The sequence below is a fragment of the Cupressus sempervirens genome, chromosome 3 (assembly GCF_028749045.1).
Source record: "Cupressus sempervirens isolate cs-2001-9-10 chromosome 3, ASM2874904v1, whole genome shotgun sequence".
Taxonomy (NCBI): Eukaryota; Viridiplantae; Streptophyta; class Pinopsida; order Cupressales; family Cupressaceae; genus Cupressus; species Cupressus sempervirens.
Window position 1 is genome coordinate 405974633 of NC_143120.1, and position 19085 is coordinate 405993717.

The 19085-nt window shown below is 32.5% G+C and overlaps 1 pseudogene; it reads right to left on the reverse strand.

The window, feature by feature from the left end:
• Nucleotides 1-1195: 1195 nt before the first annotated feature.
• LOC149566722 (transcription elongation factor SPT6 homolog) lies at nt 1196-4813 on the reverse strand (annotated as a pseudogene).
• Between the last annotated feature and the right edge of the window lie 14272 nt (nt 4814-19085).

Genomic DNA, 19085 nt, shown 5'->3' on the forward strand with positions numbered 1-19085 from the left:
GTACTCTTCATGTAGATATTAGAGAGAAACTAGAGTGTTTCAACGTCAAGAAATGTCATAGTCTAACATAGTCTATCTTGATATTCTACTGATTACACAATGGCAAAAGGATTTGACCCATCCCTACAAATAATAAAAAATCAATAGATTCACTTCTATGTACCCAATAAAGTGGGATTTCTCTAACCAATCAATTCATCATATCAAATGAAGAAAATACACATGCCTTACTTAAGTTCGGTAGTTGTGAAATGGGATAATCTATGAAAACTTTTGATTTTTATTACCATGAAAAGCTTCTAGTTTGAAGATGGGGGGCTGATGCAGAGTACCTATTGTGTACGAGTTGTGTAAGTGAAGTTTAGCCCTTGAATGCAGGTGCACTTTAAATTTTTTTGAAGCAATTCTCGTAGAGATTTAGATTTTAGGCTTCTAAGTAGTTTTAAGATGTATTGAAGAGTTTGGCTTTGAATTGATTGGGCTTAAGGATGAGGACCAATGTAAGTGTTTTGGTTTATTTGAATGCTTTGTGTAAGACAGTAAGGTCGATTAGCAAGAGGGAAGCGCCTTTTGTTGATTTTTTATTCAGGAATTTGAGCCGCTGGATCTTTTGGCATAAAGTTGGGTTGTAATGCAAAAGATTGGGAGGGTCCTTTTGTGTTTGTTTTGATGGAAGTCAAAGGTTTTAAGGTTGTAATATGAAAGGGGAGTATTGTAGTTCATGTTTGTACTAACATCAAAGAGGAGAGGGCAAGGGAAAGGTTTTAGCATAGTTTTGGGAAAAAGAATGAGTAGAAAAGATTATTTGGGAGATAATCTGTATGCTTATTTAAAGATTGGTGCAATTGAAAGATTGTGAGGAAGAAATCAACAAAGTAAACTTTTTGTTTGGTATTTTGTGCTGAAATCAACAGAAAGGGGTGTTGTTCATGTCTTCTTTTGTTGTAATAAGTTTATTTTAATTGACAAAACCTTGGCTAGATCATGATTTAAAAGCCCGATGGAATAGACCATGGTTTTGGTTGAGGAATAATGAATAAATTATATTCTATAAACCCTAAAGCATGGTAGTGGATGATGTTAGAAGGAGAGGCTAAGGGACTGAAAGTACTAGCTAAGGGAAGGTTCAAAAGAGTGGTTATGTTTGAAAGAAAGCCTTTGTGGCATATTATAGCTCGCATGGTGCCTAGGAAAATTAATTCTCTTGTTCACTTTGTAAAATAAATTCTTCACTTGCATAATAATGACCCCTATCCTATCTACTTTGAAACTAGTCACTCTTTTCACTCAATTTGCATGAAAAACAACTAAGTATCTTTCTTTCTGCACACTTTTGACTCAACAGGTAAGAACACTACCTTTTATGCTATGTTCTACATGATCCATACATTTACCATGGGAAACAACATCCTTCAAAATCCTCCTTATTATGCTCGATTCCAGATTACCAAAAAAAAATTGATCTAGAACTCTTCGAATGGTTGCTTGAACAATTTTCCCCTCTAAAAGGGTTTCTTCACTTTCTCCTGTAAGCATAAAATATTACTCATCTAGATCTGGCTTCCTATATGGCAGTTGCCAATCCTGAAATCTATGGAGTGGTTCAATCTTAATATCACAAAGGGTTTCCTATCTTTTATTATCTGATTACTATTCCATGTTTTTATAATAGTCATCTATATCAAGGGCCTTCAATAGATATGGATGGATTCTGATATGTTTAATTGCCATATTTTGTTGTACATCTATATCTTTCCCCAAATCTTTACAATACACATCCTTAATCATTTTAGTGGCTAGTTCATATAGCTCAGAATGAATTCTAGTGTTAGAAAATGGATCCATGACTTGGCTACTAGATGTAGCTTCTCAATTCTTTCTAACTCTCAAGATGATAACACCATATATAAAGACAAATAGTTTGACTAATTCTAGAGTCAACAACTCTCTATGACTGTAAACCTTTCCAACCCTTGAAATAACCTTTTGTATGGAAGAAACTTTTCTTGTCCCAAGGATAACAATAAATTGCAAAGGGGAAAACATCCATTGATGTGATGCTTCCATATTTATGTCAACACCAACTTGCTTCATTACTTTGATCATCATCTTCTCATCACCTTCATATCTATCATTTGTAGAGAGTAAATATTCTGGAGAATGAAGCTTTAATGATAATATCTCTCTACCAACACCAGATAATGTTGCAACCTGGCCAATGGGTTTTGCAAATATTGACCAAGTGCCAGTGCACACTCCATAATACCTGTAAATAAATAGAGACTTTTAGAATCAAATTTTACTTAAGTTTATGTTTTATCATTAAATTAAAATATGATTTTCATCGTCTGACATTCAAGTAATATGGTCAGCAGGTTGCACTTAGGCAAGTTATGAAAACAACCTTCTCACTTTTAGACATACCACTATGTTTTGATAAGTGACCTTGGGTGATGGAGACATTTCATAGAGGCAAGGAAGGATTTCATCTGCATAAATAACTACTAATGAATCCACTCCCTCTACCAGGTCATCTGGATAGTCATTTTCGACCTTTAATTTGGCCTGGTTTAAAAAACAAAAAGAACAAATTTAAAATTAAGAAAGCAAGTTGCACACTCACAACAATGAGCTAGATATCAACGTCTCATACATAAACTACAATAAAACATTCTTTGTATAGAAAATTGTTGAATTGGTTTACCTTTGTATCATCCTTGAAGCATTTACAACATATATTTGAAGCTCCCAGAATAATGACGTGAGGCCATTGATCCATAATGGACTTTGAAAGTTGTTGGCAGTCATTTTCCTTCTATTTTTGCACATCATAAATATTTGACCGAGCACTTAAATATGAAGTGAAAATAATATCCAACACTTCACCTGAAGCATAAAGCAGCACAAACTTTGTAGTATATTTACCAGACCCTTGGCAACATGACATTACAGGTGCTCCAAAATTATCTTCCAAATGCTCCTTGCTATCAGGTTTACCATGCTGATATGGAGCAACTGACACTTTATTCCAAAGTTTCTCCTTACAATCCTCAAGAGGACAAATTTTTTCTCCTATAGATAATAACATATGAGCTTCCTTCGCCATACTAGGTAGAATGTAGTTGCAAAGGGCATCCTTTACTATTGATTTGTGTTATGCATTCCATACTGAGTAGTTTGGGTCACCCTATGACTAAGGTAGTAGTTTTCAAATTCAGACATTATGGATTTCTCTACTACATCTCTTGACAGACGTATAGTAACTTGAATAAATTTCTCTACTTAAGCTTTATGAATGAGAAGCCATTTTGTATTATTAAACATTTTCATATGCTTTCAACTAACCATTTCACCCTAGCAAACTGATGGAAGTCATCAATCCTATTCTTGCCATCATCTATAGGTCTTGTAGATAAGATTGTCTGCTCCATATAGATATGGTGGACAAATTCCTTAACAGCTGGCTCACAATTTATCTCAAGAGTCACATACAAAAATCCCCAATATGTGACACTCTGATTAAAATGAACCATAAATGAGGCAAAAAAAAAAAAAAAAAAGTATGAGAAAAAAAAATTATATTAAAATACATACCATGTGCCTGGTGCCTTTTAGGACTAATTTGGGGTCTTTAAATTCTCCACTAAGTAATTTGGTTGCAACATCATCTGGCATATTACTAGTCTCTTCAATTTCACATAGCTGCAGAAAAATTTGATGAAACAGATCCCTTAGTGACAATTGAGTTATCTTTCTAACCCTAATAAAAAAGTATAATGGTGAAGATTACAGAGTAAATATATGCATAATCTGGGTAGCTTAAGCTTGAGCGATAATCTTTGCCAAGTTGATCAAGACTTAAGCCAAACTCTTTTGTTACAGCTGCCAATCCAGACTTACAACAAACATTGTACGTAGATTTCTAGTTTGGTCTTTCTAACTGTCCTTGTTCTACCTATGCCACGTTAGGAGGAAAATGAAAGTTAAATTTTGCATTTATGTCATCAACAGCTCATTCAGACTCTTCATTATCAAGTGACTGAAAAATTGAATCTACCAGCCATAATTTGATAGGATCTCTACTTGCTTCTTCTCCAACACGCATGTCATAAGCTGATTTAAGAGCATTTTCTTTCTTTTGAGTAAAATCTACTTTCTATCCCAGAAATCTATTGCCCACAATGCCTACAAAATCATACAAAATATAAGTAAACGTCTATGTGATTGTATTAAGTGAAAAGTGTTCTTAGCTGATGAAAGCCTTACCTTGTACATTCTTAGTTTAGCACATGAGTCATTATCTGCAGATTCTATACAGTCATCCTCTTAATCCTAAAGTAACTTGAGGTACACCTCCTTCTGATACATAGAGATGAATGGAACCTACCATTAACATTATATTAAAACTCAGATATTCTCAGAATTTTATAGTCCATCAGTCCCTTGCAACTACAACACATGCATTACTTGCCAAAAGTAAGGGAATATGTTTGTCTTTGATTGAAAAACAAGATGGAATTTATTTCAATATTTAGATCATGACACATCTGCAATAAATTAGAAATTTCCTTCAAAATTTCTTCCTTATGTTGGAATTCCTTCCTCATTGGCAGTGAATCAAATACTTTCTCATACTTTCTCCAACATCTCTTAGTTGGAAATATGCCGAATTTGGTTCTGCTGTGGGAGAAGTTGAAAAATGGCTGTAACAAAGAATTTGCTGAAAAACATAATGATTTTATCTGTAACCATAATGAAATCTAGAAAAGTGGCCGCGTGTCAGCTAAATTTACTCCTTCTGCAGATAACCCATGTCACGGATTTTTCTAATTCGTTGTCATTTTCGTATAATAACTATCACAAAACTACCTCTTCTTATCTAGCATAAATCTAATTTTGAACATTTGACAATGAGTTGGAGCTTAGTTGTATGATATAGATGAGATTTTGGTGAGCTCTCCCAGGTTTAAAATGTGAGTGTTGCTATAACAGATCTCTTCATGAACCATTATTAGAAAAATTATGCATAATATATTTAAAATGAAGGAAAGCCTATTACTCAACCATGAGAGCATTAATAAGCATGATATGGAATTATACGAGAGATTTTAATATATGAAATGATAAAAGAGCAGTAAAAAAAGATTAAATAAATTCACAATTTTGTATTTCTGAGGTGGTGAAGGTCAAATCAATACAGCTAAGTTTTTCCAAAATAACTTAGAGTAATATGATAATTTCAACTTAGGAGGATGACCGAAATATGAAATGCAAGTAGTGAACTTATACCTACCTGTTTAGTACAAACATCAACTATATAAAAAGGGAAAACTTCAATTTTACTCCAATGACAAACAATAACCATGTGATTTTGCACCATCCACAAATCTGTATCAATGTTTTTTTTTTCAGACCCAATTCAATACAATTTAAGAGTTTTGTTCTTTTTATGTGATGTTCTTCACAATCTTATTATTGATATAAAAGTAAAATCTGTACAAACCGCATAAATAAATCAATATTTAGACATTTCCTTGGGATCTATTAAAAAATAATATTATAGAAAAAATAATATGAGCCATAAGTTGAACTACCATTATTGTAGTTTTATGGAAGAATGTAGAAATTTCATAATTATAAATTACAATAGACACAACCATGAAATAGATTTTCTTTGAGCTAACAAAGAAAACCTTATGCAATCTATTTATGTCTGAGACTAAGTCATACATCCCAGGCACAAGAATTACTTGGACTATCTAAATCCAATAGAATTAAAAAATATATTCACAAAAGTTCCAATGTAATTTTTGAAGAATACACTTCCACTTAGAATCTTTAAAGAAAATGCAACTAGGTATTATGCTAAAGTTTAAATTCTTTAACTCTTTTCGATATCATCTATGCATGTGCAAAAAATATAGACGCTTTCAATATGTTATGATGTTTAGTAATGCATAGTGAGAAGGGAATTTACTCTAGATATTTTAATTGAAATGGCTCTGGTAGTCATGTGTGTTAGATATATGCAGAGGATATTCATACTTTGCATTAATTTCACCAATGACACTCCCATTGTTTTTGCACCTGCGGACATCATTGCTAGTGTAATAGAATCTCCTCAAACTTTGCCTACATTCTCACTACATGCGCCCAAATTAGAGCTTCAGAATAGGGTACAAACATCCATCAAAGTCTAATTAAGAGCATATTTTACAGAATGCCTTAAGAGGTTTGAAATCACAGGCACTGTGCAAACTAGTGAAGCATAGACAACGTGTGAGAACTATTTTACAAAATTCCCAAAAGAGATTTGACCTCATGGATTGCCTTGATTGTGGTATAACTTACAAAATATATTTTTTTGAAAAGACTTTAGATGCATTCAAAGAAATAAATTCAGCAAATATAAAGCCAAACTCTACATCCTTCACCAATGTCATCTAGCTTGTGCGAAAATGACAGCTTTGAAACATGGTATAAGCATCCATCAAAATAATAGGTAAATGTGTAAATTGTGAGAATCTAATATATTACAAGTAATTTTTTTAATCCCAAATCTATGCAAACCTATGCACCTTTGATCCTTTTGGCTTACATAATCCAAAATGAAACACCCAAATACCAAAAATCCTAGTTATATAAAGTCAATTAGACCTTAGCAACATAGTTAGCAAATTATAAGAAGAGAAGAAAAGTAAGAAGTTGTTGAGGTCAACAGATCACCATGAAAATAGGTCATTTTCTCACTAGACAGTCGACATGTTTGTTATCTTTACAACTCAACATTGAGAAAAAAAGATTGAGGGAGATCAACTCAACTAATATGAGAGGTTGCCTATCCCCCTGAAGTGTAAGGGGATAGCCATTTAAATGACATAATGTATAGGTGAAATAAAAAAAATGGCAAACTTACTACTAAGACTAAGAAAAGAGAGGTGTTTCCATATTTTTGTTTATGATAACTTACTATTTTGCTAATAGAAAAATATTCAATACTGTATAGGAATTTTCTCTTACTGATTAATCTCTATAGAGAGACAGAGAAAGGTGAGGAAAAATTGAATAACTGAAAGCTAGAAAGTAACCTTGGCAACTCACTATCTAAGATACTAGTACGATGTGCTATTGTCTAGAACATATGCAAATTCCAATTCTTGTATTTGAGAATTTTGTGCACAAGTGTGTAACAGCCTAACTGAAAACTAAGACACTGATATTACCTAGAATACACAGAATGAAAGAAACTAAATATAAATATATTCTAACCACACAACCTAAAATTCAATAGTCCTTAATATTAATCAAGTGGAAGGTTAGAATCAGAAAGCATGCTTGAATTGAAAATTGAGTAATAAAGAGTGACCTGGATAAACTAGCTTCTGTAGTGGTTGCTTTCTTTTGCATTTACTTGGTTTCTAAATTTTATGCCCGATGATGCATATATTGGACTCTTAAAATATGTTTTACTATCAAGATAAGTTATACTAACATTATAACAATGTTCATTTGACCACAATGATAGCTCTTAATCTAGTAAAGCAGTATTTGATAAATGTTTCGTCTGATTGGCATGAAGATCCCTATTTACTATTTGGGTATTCATGGATTGGTATAAGCTTTTGGGAAGCTAGTCTCATCAGAGTACAAATTTTCTAAGTGTTTTCCTCTTATTTTTGTTTGATATGTAAATGTGAATATTTAATTGCTTCAATTTTTTTTTTTCCAAAGATTGGTATAGTTTTTCTTTGGACACGAGGAAGAACACTAATGTAAAAGAATTAGGTAACTAGGTAGGTATTAGATTATAGTCATAGTAATTAGGTATATTTGAGTTTGATCCTAATTTTAAAACACTCTCTAAAATAAAAAGGCCTGTAGCTCTAAACAAATGAAAGAATAGTAAATTAGAAATCCAAAACATTTCCATGGGCATTTATAGAGATTATATGAAAGTTTGGATTTCTGTTCAGTCTTACATTTTCAAGATAATGGATCTGCATAGTCAGCAGATTGACCACTTGAATTTTCCCATTTCTCTTATAGCTATACACCAAGAGGCTTCCATCTCCATCTCTCAGTGACTCACGATGGTGTCTGAGAGCTAGAGATGTAGGCCTCTTGGTGTATAGCTATAAGAAAAATGGGAACGTTCAAGTAGTCAATCCACTGACTATGCATATGCATTATCTTGAAGATATAAGACTGAACAAAAAAACCAAACTTGTATATTACATAAAAAATTATCATGATGATGTGGCTATTCATCTCAACTATTATCCCAAGACAAAAACCTATTAGGTAACTCTTATAATTGGAAATATTTATCTTATTAGAAGTGAGAAATTTGTTGTTCTGATTTATAAATCTATAAATAAGAGATGCTCCCTTCAAGAATATAAGGTCTAATGACTATATGCCAATTATCTTTTGTACAAGTATTGTCATGCAGAACTAGAAAATCTATGGGGTTTCTAAAGATGGGAGACATGTGTTTGTGTGTGATTTGAATGGAGATGGCAATATCAAGTATCTCTGGGTTCCACTGAGGACACAAGGTATACTACACCAGATCTTGGGAATTTTAATGTACACAGGCAAAAGTATAATGGTTTGTAATGGTGAGACACAATATCTAAATGATCTCATTTTTTATGAGCTTGATGAGCTTGGGGAGATCTGGAGATTTAAATATGAACAAACTATACTGCCCAAAATATTGTTTTTTGGAATAACTTGTGTTAAGGAGGACTAGATTTGGGTAATTCAGGAAGGTGGGGAATATGGAAGCCTTACAATTTGTATAGATATAGATAGTGGGGAACTAAAAATATGGCCAACAAAAGATTACCCATTTATGTTGACTACCACAAAATGGTTGTCCATGCCACTAAGCTTTTTCCCATGCTCTTAAATTTTCTTGAATCAATGAAAGCTAACTAATGTTCTTAGACTTTCTGCATCGGTTGTGCTTTTGCAACCTATCTATTATTCTAAAAGATCTCACGATATTTTCTTTAGAAATAAGAGATTTCAAGAAAATGTAGTTTTTGTCAATATTTCTTCCAGCACGTGTTACAATAAGAGCTTTCAATAGTCATATATCTAAAGTATGAAAGGATTTCACAATTGTCCCAAGGAAATGGGTGTAGATTATTTCATGAATTGTTTTACAGCTTCTTTTTTAACCGTTATTGGAATTCTCAATTCTTATAGCTTTTAGATTATGAGTTTTATTTTTGCTTTGCAATCACACAATGTTAATTGATATGGACCTATTAATGATGGACAATGTGCTTAGAAATCACATAATGTTGATTTATTATAACTCAACAAACTAAAATTGATATGTGAGTCCCTGTAAATATAATCTGAGAGCTAGTAAAGTTTTCTGAGAGTTCAAACATTGCAAAGGATGTTTCTTCTATCCAAGATTGCATGGAATACAATATAATAGTTTGGAAGAAGCACCAGCTTGAGAAAAAAAATAGTCCTAAGCCAACATAGTTTATAAAGAGAAGATTCATCTTGAGCCAGAATGAGGAGGTTGACATGTATGGTGATACAATTATAGATAGGACCTTGCTGCTAGACAGAGAAAAACACTTTAGGGTTTCCAGCGATTGGCAGAGAACACCCCTATGGTTGCTAGAAATTTCAAACTATGAAAAGCTAGAAGAAACTCCAACAGTTGCAGCCAAGAGTATGCTGCTATTCTCATGTATTCTTGATGAGAATCTTGGTAAAGACAATGAGACTAGGGCTTCTATTGATGTGAAAGGAGTTCACAATGTTTTGGTAGAAGACAAGATCAATGGGGTCATAAATAACATTTCTACTACCAATAATATTTATTGTCTAAGCATAAAGGAGACAGAGCCCACAATCCAGTTAAGTCAACATTTGAATTGGTCTTATCAGTAGAAAGACATTGTCGACATTTTTCAATCATAGATTTGGGGATTCAATTCCCATGTTGCTAATGTTTCTAATTTTCATTAATTTTCAATCGGATGGATTTTGGATAGAAATTACATGGTAAACATGTGGAGGAAATGGCTTATTTATGGAGGAGTATGGTTCTAGTAAAAGTAACCATAGCACAAATAGAAATTTGTAAATGGATGATCATAAAATTCGATGGGAAGATTTAAAAATTAGAGAACACATAGGGCAAAGCTTCTCTTGGATTGTCAACCATGGCTCTTGGAATGGTTCAGATATGGTAATTAAAGACTTTTATGGGAAATAAATGATAGGAGAAGATATTTCTAATTTTGAGAAGATCTAATGTTGAGAAGACAATTTTGTCAATGTTTTTGCATTATTCTTTAAAGGGTACTAGCTCAATGGAAGAGCACCTGCTTTATAAGTAGGAGGATGGTGGTTTAATTCCATCATGCCCTAATATGACTAAATTAATGATTAAAAAAGCTACCAAATAAACTACCAAATATATTACCAAATATACTACCATATATACTACCAAATAAACTACCATATATACTACACAAAAAATACCAAATTAGCTACCAAAAATACTACCAAATCAACTACCAAATTTACTACCATATATATTACCCAAAAAACTACCAAATATACTACTAAATAAACTACCAAAATTACCAATAAACTACCATATAAACTACCAAGTAACAACAATAAACGACTAAATCAATGACCTAATCAATGATTAAAATAGATTAGTCATAAATTTGGTTGGGAGATAAATGTCTGGTAATAATCTACCATTGGTCACGTGATCAAAATTAGTCACATATCTGCAATTTTTAGTAGTTTATTTGGTAATATATTGTTGTTTTTGTACTAGTGAAGGACCTAAGCTAAAGATCAGGATGTCTTATAGAAGAGAGATTCCGAAGTTGAACCGAGACAACTTTGTAGCATGGCAAGGACTTATAAGATTAGATCTGGCAACTATCAGTGATTCAGGTTGTAAGTATCTTGATACTGAATACAAGACTCATTCTAGAACATTATCAATTGAAGACATTGCTAAAAAGAAAAATCATAACATCATGATGATTGATATTGCATCTGCTCTTAGTTATGTTGAATTTGATGAAGTAAAAAATTGCAATACAAATCATGAAATGTGGATCAAGCTAAAAGAAATTTATAGAGGATATGACAATTTAAGAAGAGCTAAAGTAGAAAGTCTCAGAGGCCAATTTGATCAGATGAAAATGAGAGAAGATGAAAACATTGCAAAATATGTGGAAAGAATCAAAGTAGGTGTGGGTGCAATCAAAACATCTAGAGGAGACATTGATGACAAAATAGTTGTAAGCAAGGTACTCAGAACCCTTCTTCCTATCCATGCAATTAAAGTATCTAATATTCAAGAAATGAGATGTGATCCAAATAAAAAAAAAACTTTGGATGCTCTAGTTGGAAGATTGATAGTTTTTGAGTTGGATAACTATGATAATTATGTTCCTAGTTCCAAAGGTATTGAGTCTGCATTTAAAGCCAAACTCCCACTCAAGAAAAAGGATAAGAAATCAAAGGCCAATCAATTAGGAAGTGAAGAAGAAATAGAAGAAAGTTTTGACAGTGATCTTGAAGTTGTTGAAGCCCTACTTGCAAAGAAATATTTGAAAGGCAGAGGAAAGTACAAAGGCAAGATTCCTCTAATCTATTTTTCTTGTGAAGAAATTGGTCACATTGCTGCTAGGTATCCAAATAGAGAAAATAAGGATGAGAAGAAAAGCAATAAGTACAAAGGCAAGAAGGATTTCAAGAACTACAAGGACAGAGGTAATAAATCTTGTTTTATGGCTAAAGATTCTTATAACAATGAAGATGAAATGGTATATATTGTTGTAAAAGATGAATCTGATGATGAAGAAGATAAGATGGCACTTATCTCTCATGTTAGCAAAAATTATACATGGATTATTGACAGTGGTTGCTCACATCATATGATTGGAGATAAAATAAAATTTAAGCACATGGAATATTATGATGGTGGTAGTGTGAGATTTGGAAGCAATGAACCTTGTTGCATAAAAAGAAGAGGACGTGTCTCTTTGACTAGTGAACTTATATGTGATAATGCTTATTGGGTTGAAGGACTAAAGCATATTCTATTGAGTGTAACAAACTTGAATAACATTGGATTCAAGGTAGAGTTCATGGATGGAAAGGGCATACTGTTGGATGGAAAAGGAAATTTGGTTGGATCTGGCAAGTAAACAAAAGGTAATCTATTTTATCTTGATCTCAGTGAAAGTTCATGTTTTATTGCTCAAGTAGAAGAAAGTTGGTTGTGGCACAAAATATTATGTTATGTAAACTTTGATAATCTAGTTAAGATAAGAAAACATAAAAGAGTAAGAGGTATTCCTAGCTTGAAGAAACCTAATATGGGTCTATGGAAATTTTTTCATATTGGTAAATGGGAAAGACTAGTTTCAAAAGAAAGAAATATCATTCTAAAGAAGTATTAGAGCTTGTCCATACAGACTTATGTGGACCTATTAGAATAGAGAGTTATAGTGGAGAAATTTTTTTCATTCTTTTTGTTGATGACTATTCTAGAATGATGATTGTAATGTATCTAAAAAATAAAATCAAAAGCTTTCAAAAATTCAAGTGGTATTTGGCAAGAGTAGAAAAAGAAACTGGAAAGAACTTAAAATGTTTGAAATCAGACAGAGGTGGTGAATTCATCTCCAATGAATTCAATGAATTCTTCATAGAAAAAGGAATTAAAAGACAAGTATCAGCTCCTGGTACACCTCAGTAGAATGGTATAGCTGAAGGAAGGAACAAATCTATGGATTGTGCAAGAACATTAATGATAGAAAATAATGTTGCAATCAAACACTAGAATAAAGCAATTGGCACTGTAGTACATACCTTGAACAGAGTACAACTAAAGAAATCCTCAAATCAAACTCCTTATGAACTATGGTATGGGTACAAACCTAATGTAAGTTACTTGAAAGTATTTGATAGCAAATGCTATATCTTGAAAGAATATAAGAAAGGAAAATTTGATGTCAAAGGTGATGAAGGCATGTTCATAGGATACTTGAATACAAAAGTAAAGCATACAAATGTTTGAAATTTTATACTCATAAACTCATAGAAAGTGCACATGTGAGAATTGATGAGTTTTCATAAAAGAGTGAAGGAGAAAGCAACAAAGAACCAGAGGATTACAAAAGATTTTTTTACTATGAAACTGATACCCTGCCAAACCTATCTAGAAGAAAGGAGGCTTTACCTCTTGAGTCCCCAAAATATCCAATGGTTATCAAGTTGCAAATAGTGCAACCTGAGTCATAGTCTAAAGGACCCGAGTTAGAGGCTACTGAGCTACATCAAACTGAGTTTGATGGACTCAAGTCATAGATAATGGGACCTAAGCTTGATACTAAAATTCATTATGAAATTAGTGAAACTCATTCCAAATCCAAAGAACCTATGTTAGAAAGATATGTTAGAAGGCATCATGCACTTGATTAGATCATTGGAGACAAATCAGATGGAACAATGACAAGAAGAAAATTGAAAGGTACATGTTTACTTGCTAAATTTGAACCTATAAATGTTAAAGATGCTTTGGATAATGAAAGTTGTATTGAAGCAATGAATGGAGAAATATAATAGATAGAGAAGAATAGAACTTGGACTCTTGTTCCTAGACCCAAGGATAAAAATGTAATTGGCACAAAGTGGGTGTTTAGAAACAAGCTGAATGAAGATGGAAAAGTTTCTAGAAAAAAAGCAAGGTTGGTATGTAAAGGATATTCTCAAGAAGAAGGTATTGATTATGGTGAAACTTTTGCTCCTATTGCAAGATTAGAAGGTATTAGAACTTTACTAGCTTATGTAGCTCACAAAGGATTTAAAGTTTATCAAATGGATGTAAAATTTGCATTCTTAAATGGAATTCTTGATGAGGAAGTTTGAATTGAACATCCTAAAGGTTTTGTAGATCCTAGCAAAAAGGAAATGGTTTGCAAATTACACAAGGCATTATATGGTCTCAAGCAAGCTCCCAGAGCTTGGTATGAAAGACTTCATAACTACTTGATACAGATTGGTTTTGAAAGAACTAATGATAACAATAGTCTATATATCAAAGAAGGACCAGATAAGAAGATTCTGTTGGTAGAAATATTTGTTGATGATACTTTATTCATAGGAAATGATGACTTGTGCAAGGCATTTTTAGAAGAAACGAGTAAAGAATTTGAAATGTCTATGTTTGGTGAGATAAAATTCTTTGTTGGAATGTAGATTCAATAGAAGAAAGATGGTATCTACATTACTCAATCTAAATATATCAAGGAGATACTAAAGAAATTTGGAATGGAAGATTCAAGACTAGTTGGAACCACTATGTCTACTAGATATAAGATTTCCAAAAATGATGGGTTCAAATAGGTAGATCAGGCCACATACAAATCAATGATTGGAAAATTGTAGTATGTAGTGTACACAAGGCTTGCTATTGCATTACCAATTAGTAAGGTGGCAAGATTCTCAACAAATCCCAAAGAGAATCACTTGATGATAGTCAAGAGAATCATGAGATATCTAAAAGGTACTAAAGAATATGGCTTATGATATAAAATAGGAGGCAATTTTGATTTAAAGTTATTTATTGATGCTGATTGGGAAAGAAGAATTGATGAAAAAAAAACTACTAGTGGTGGAGCATTCTTTCTTGGTAAAAGACTACTGTCTCAGACAAGCAAGAAATAGAATTGTATCTCTCAATCCACAATAGGGGGAAAATATATGGCAGCAATAGTCAATTCTTCTAATATTGTTTGGTTCAAACAACTGATGACAGGTATGAATATAGAGATCAAGGATCTAATAGTTATATACTGTGATAACACCAGTGCAATCAATATATCAAAGAATCCAGTGATGCATACCAAAACAAAGCACATTGCTATAAAATATCATTTCTTAAGAGAATTGGTGCAAGATAATGAAGTCATATTGGAATATGTAAATACAAAAGAACAAATTGTAGACATATTCACCAAGCCATTACCTAAGGATGCTTCTGTATCTAAGAGGTAAGATAGGGGTCATTCCCCTATTTGAAGCTTACTAAATGAAGTTTAGTGATGTATCAACTAGAGCATTATTTAAGATCAATCAATTGGTGCAATATTAACAAGGGCATATTGTAAATGAATCAGTACGTAAGGTACATTGATATTAATTGATCATTGTGTTTGGCATGAGATGTCAAAGAGGGAGAAGTTTACTATCATATCCCATAGAATTTTTTTTTTGAAAAGAGGGAGAAGTTTGATGTCATAAAAATCTTGTAAAGAGATGGAGAATGAACTTGGCAGAAGATCTAGTATATAGAAGCTCTCTGACAGAAGGAGAAATTGAAGACAGAAAGAGTTCACATTGATAGAGGGAGTTCTCATGGATGAGGATCAGAGTAAAACTAAGGATATGCTCCTTACTTTATTCTCACTTCAAAATTTCATTGTGTTATGACATGTTGTGTTGCCATTAATTCCAAAGAGGGAGATCGTTGAAACAAATAACTAATTGTGTATTGTCTTTGATTTTACACAAAATGTCTTATCTTTATTAGTTAGAATATATCGAGCTCACTCGGGCAATAAAGATAGTTTTCTGTGGCTATCGAGCATTCTAGATTTTGTTTAGTTTAGAAGACAATATCTACCAAGTTCACTCAGATGCCAAAAAAAAGTCTGCAAAAGTTAAGTGTTAATCGAGCTCACTCAGTTAATGAAGGAATGTTGGATGAAACTAGTGCTAACCAAACTCACTTAGTTATCAAAGGAACTTTGTGAGTATGTAATGTTGACCAAGTTCAATTGGTTAATACAACAAAATTGTTTCTAAGTTAGTGTCTACTGAGTAGGGTCAGCTAACGAAGAATTTTCTTATTTTGGCATTTTGAGTTCAATTGATTTATCTGTTGGTTCTAGCTGATTGAGAAGATGAATTTTAATTATCCTAAGTTTTATTCTAGAATACTTGACAAATAAAGATGATAAGAGGAAGCAAATTAGAAGGATAAGAAAAATATCCTTGAGATGCTGAAAAGATATATTTGATTAGGAAGGATCAAGTATAAGTTGGAATTGAGATTTTTAATCAACAATTCAGTTGCATCCAAATCAGGTCATCTCATTGTTACTCTCCAACCATTGTAGCAGTGATCTAAATCTCTTAACAAAGTTGGCTTAACAACTATTAGTAAATCCTCTACCAAGGTGGCATTTCTATTGAAGTGTCTAAAGACCTCTAACAAGGCCACTCCTAATAGGGTGATTAAATCCTCTAACAATGCATTTTTTAAACTTTAATGGGGTTGGCTCCTAATAGGGCTCACTTCGAAAGAGTGAAAATTAGTAACTAGTTTCAATTGGTGGTTTTTCCCAAATTGGGTTTCCACATTAAATCTTGGTGTCAAATGTGTTCATGCTATTTCTTTTATGTGTTTGCAACTAAGTTAAAGAAATAAGTAATCATAGATAACATCTTAAGATTTTCATGTTAAGTGTTTGTTGAGCATATTCAATATTTACTGAGTTACAACATTTTCTGTACATTTATTGAGCATCAACAGAGTTTAGTTTTCAGAGTTCATTTTGTACTGACATCCAAGGGATTTGGGATTTATGTTTGTAGTAACTAATTCACACATCCCCTCTCAGTTACTCCTCTTACTAAACTAGAATAATCCTCAACCTACTATTCTAGTTGTTCCCACACCTTTACCTCCTTCACAACTGGTGCTTTCTCAAGCACTTGATTTGTTGAGTTTCTTAGGGAAGGATTATTATAGTTGAGTAGTGTTACACACCAATCTTGCTAAGATCTCACTGTAGGATCTTATTCAAACATATCCTACTTATTATGAGGCTTTGCAAAAGGCTTTTTGTACTCTTTTTAAACCACCACCCAACCAAGACAACATCAATCCTTCTTGGAGTGTATGCATCATGTATCCAATCCTCCTCAAATTGTTTTCACCAAATATGATCTACCTCTTAAGGAGATTCAAAACCAATATAATTCTCTTATGGTTTTGGTTCTAATTAATGAAAACCTCATTCATAGAACTTTGATTAACAATGGATCTGGGTTAAAAGTGTGTATCTTAGACATGTTGAAAACTATAAAAACTTATATGTACACCATCAAGCCTAATAAAATTCCTATTTGTGGCTTTGATAATATCAATAAGAAGACTTTGGGAATCATAACTCTACTAATAAAAGTTGGTCCAATTATCTTGGATACTCCTATTCATGCGATGTCCGAACCCCTAAATTACAACCTTGTTTTGGGAAGATTGGGGATACATTACATGTATGTTATTCTCTCCACTCTCCATCGCAAATTTAAATTTATTTTCAACAATGTGATGTACACCCTTCATGCAGATAATATGCTTAGTAATTGTTTAAATGTTGAATCTACTAAGGCTTTAGAACCTAAGGAGGAAAAATAAGAAATTGAGATTGGAAATGAAAAGAAATCAAGTGAAGAATCTTCCTCTTCCATATTATCTAAAGATGATTGGGGTACCTTGGAATTTAATCCTACATTTATCAGGGAATATCAGGTTTCTAAACTTTTTTTCATGAAATTGATAGAGGAACCTAATTTTGAAAAATTTATTTTGACCCCTCTTTCAAGAGAATTGAGTAACAACATTGTTTGCACATCATCTAACAAAACTATTGAAACCATTAATCTTGATTTTTATGACATAGTGACCTATGAATATCCTTTGGCTCTCTCTAATATGATTGATTGTTATGGTCCTGGATATCATTTACTCACTAACCATAGATTCAATGATTGAGGATATGGAAATTTGAGCAAGGCATATAAGTTCCCATAGAAATGATGATTAGAAACATACTTATAGTTTGGGATTCAATCCTGATAAGAAACCCTATTTCATTCCCAATGTGAGTCACATTTTTAGTGTTCCTATAAAGTTACCAAACTCATATCTTATTATATTTGATCATAAATTGTCTACGTATAGATTTTCCTTTGTCAATGCTTTGGAAAAATTCTCGGGGGCATATGATGACTTTCCTTCTTTTCTTCATCATAAGAGGAAACCTTATTGTTTAGACACTAATGGATATTTTGGGGAGGAAACTAAATCTAAGCCATATTTTCATCCTCTCCCACCTATGTAAAATTCATAAAAAGTAATGCCTTGATCATTGACACAGTAGATGTGCAAGTTAATCCTAGTGATCTTGAAAGGGTTATTAAGATTGGAAAATATTTGGGCAAAGATGAACAAAAGAAACTCACTGAGATTCGTCTTGGATTCTCTGATATCTTTTCTTGGACGTATTCAGATATGCCTAACATTGATCCTAAGATTGTTACTCACAAAATAGTTCTTACATTGAATGTTAAATCAGCTAAGCAAAAGATTCATAAAATGAATCCTAGTATTGCTCTTCTTATCAAGGTAGAAATAGAGAAACTCTTGGATGCCACTTTTATATGTGTTATAAATTATTCCCCTTGGATTTCTAACATTGAGGTTTCTTCTAAGGGAGAAAATAAGATAAGGATGTGCACTATTTTTTGTGACTTGAATAATGATGATTTTCCCTTTCCTAACATTGATATGATAGTGGATTCTACAATAGGGCACACATTATTGTCTTTAATGGATGCATTTTTGGGATATAAATAGATTTTCATTCCCTCTTACGATCAATACAATACCACTTTCATTACTCCATTGAGAAATTTTTGTTGGGTAGTTATACCTTTTGGGTTAAGGAACATGGGTACTACTTATCAAATAGCTATGAAATTTATATTTCATTATTACATTCATAGTATTATTAAAGATTATGTGGATTATATATTGGCCAAATTAGTAAAATGAAGTGAACATGTTCCTACTCTTTGAGAGATCTTTGAGAGGATACATAAATATAAGATGCACTTGAATCTAAAAAAGTGTATCTTTGGGGTTGATAGTGAAAAAATCCTAGGATTCATCATCCTTAATAGAGGCATTGAGGTAGATGCATAGAAGATTGATGCTATTA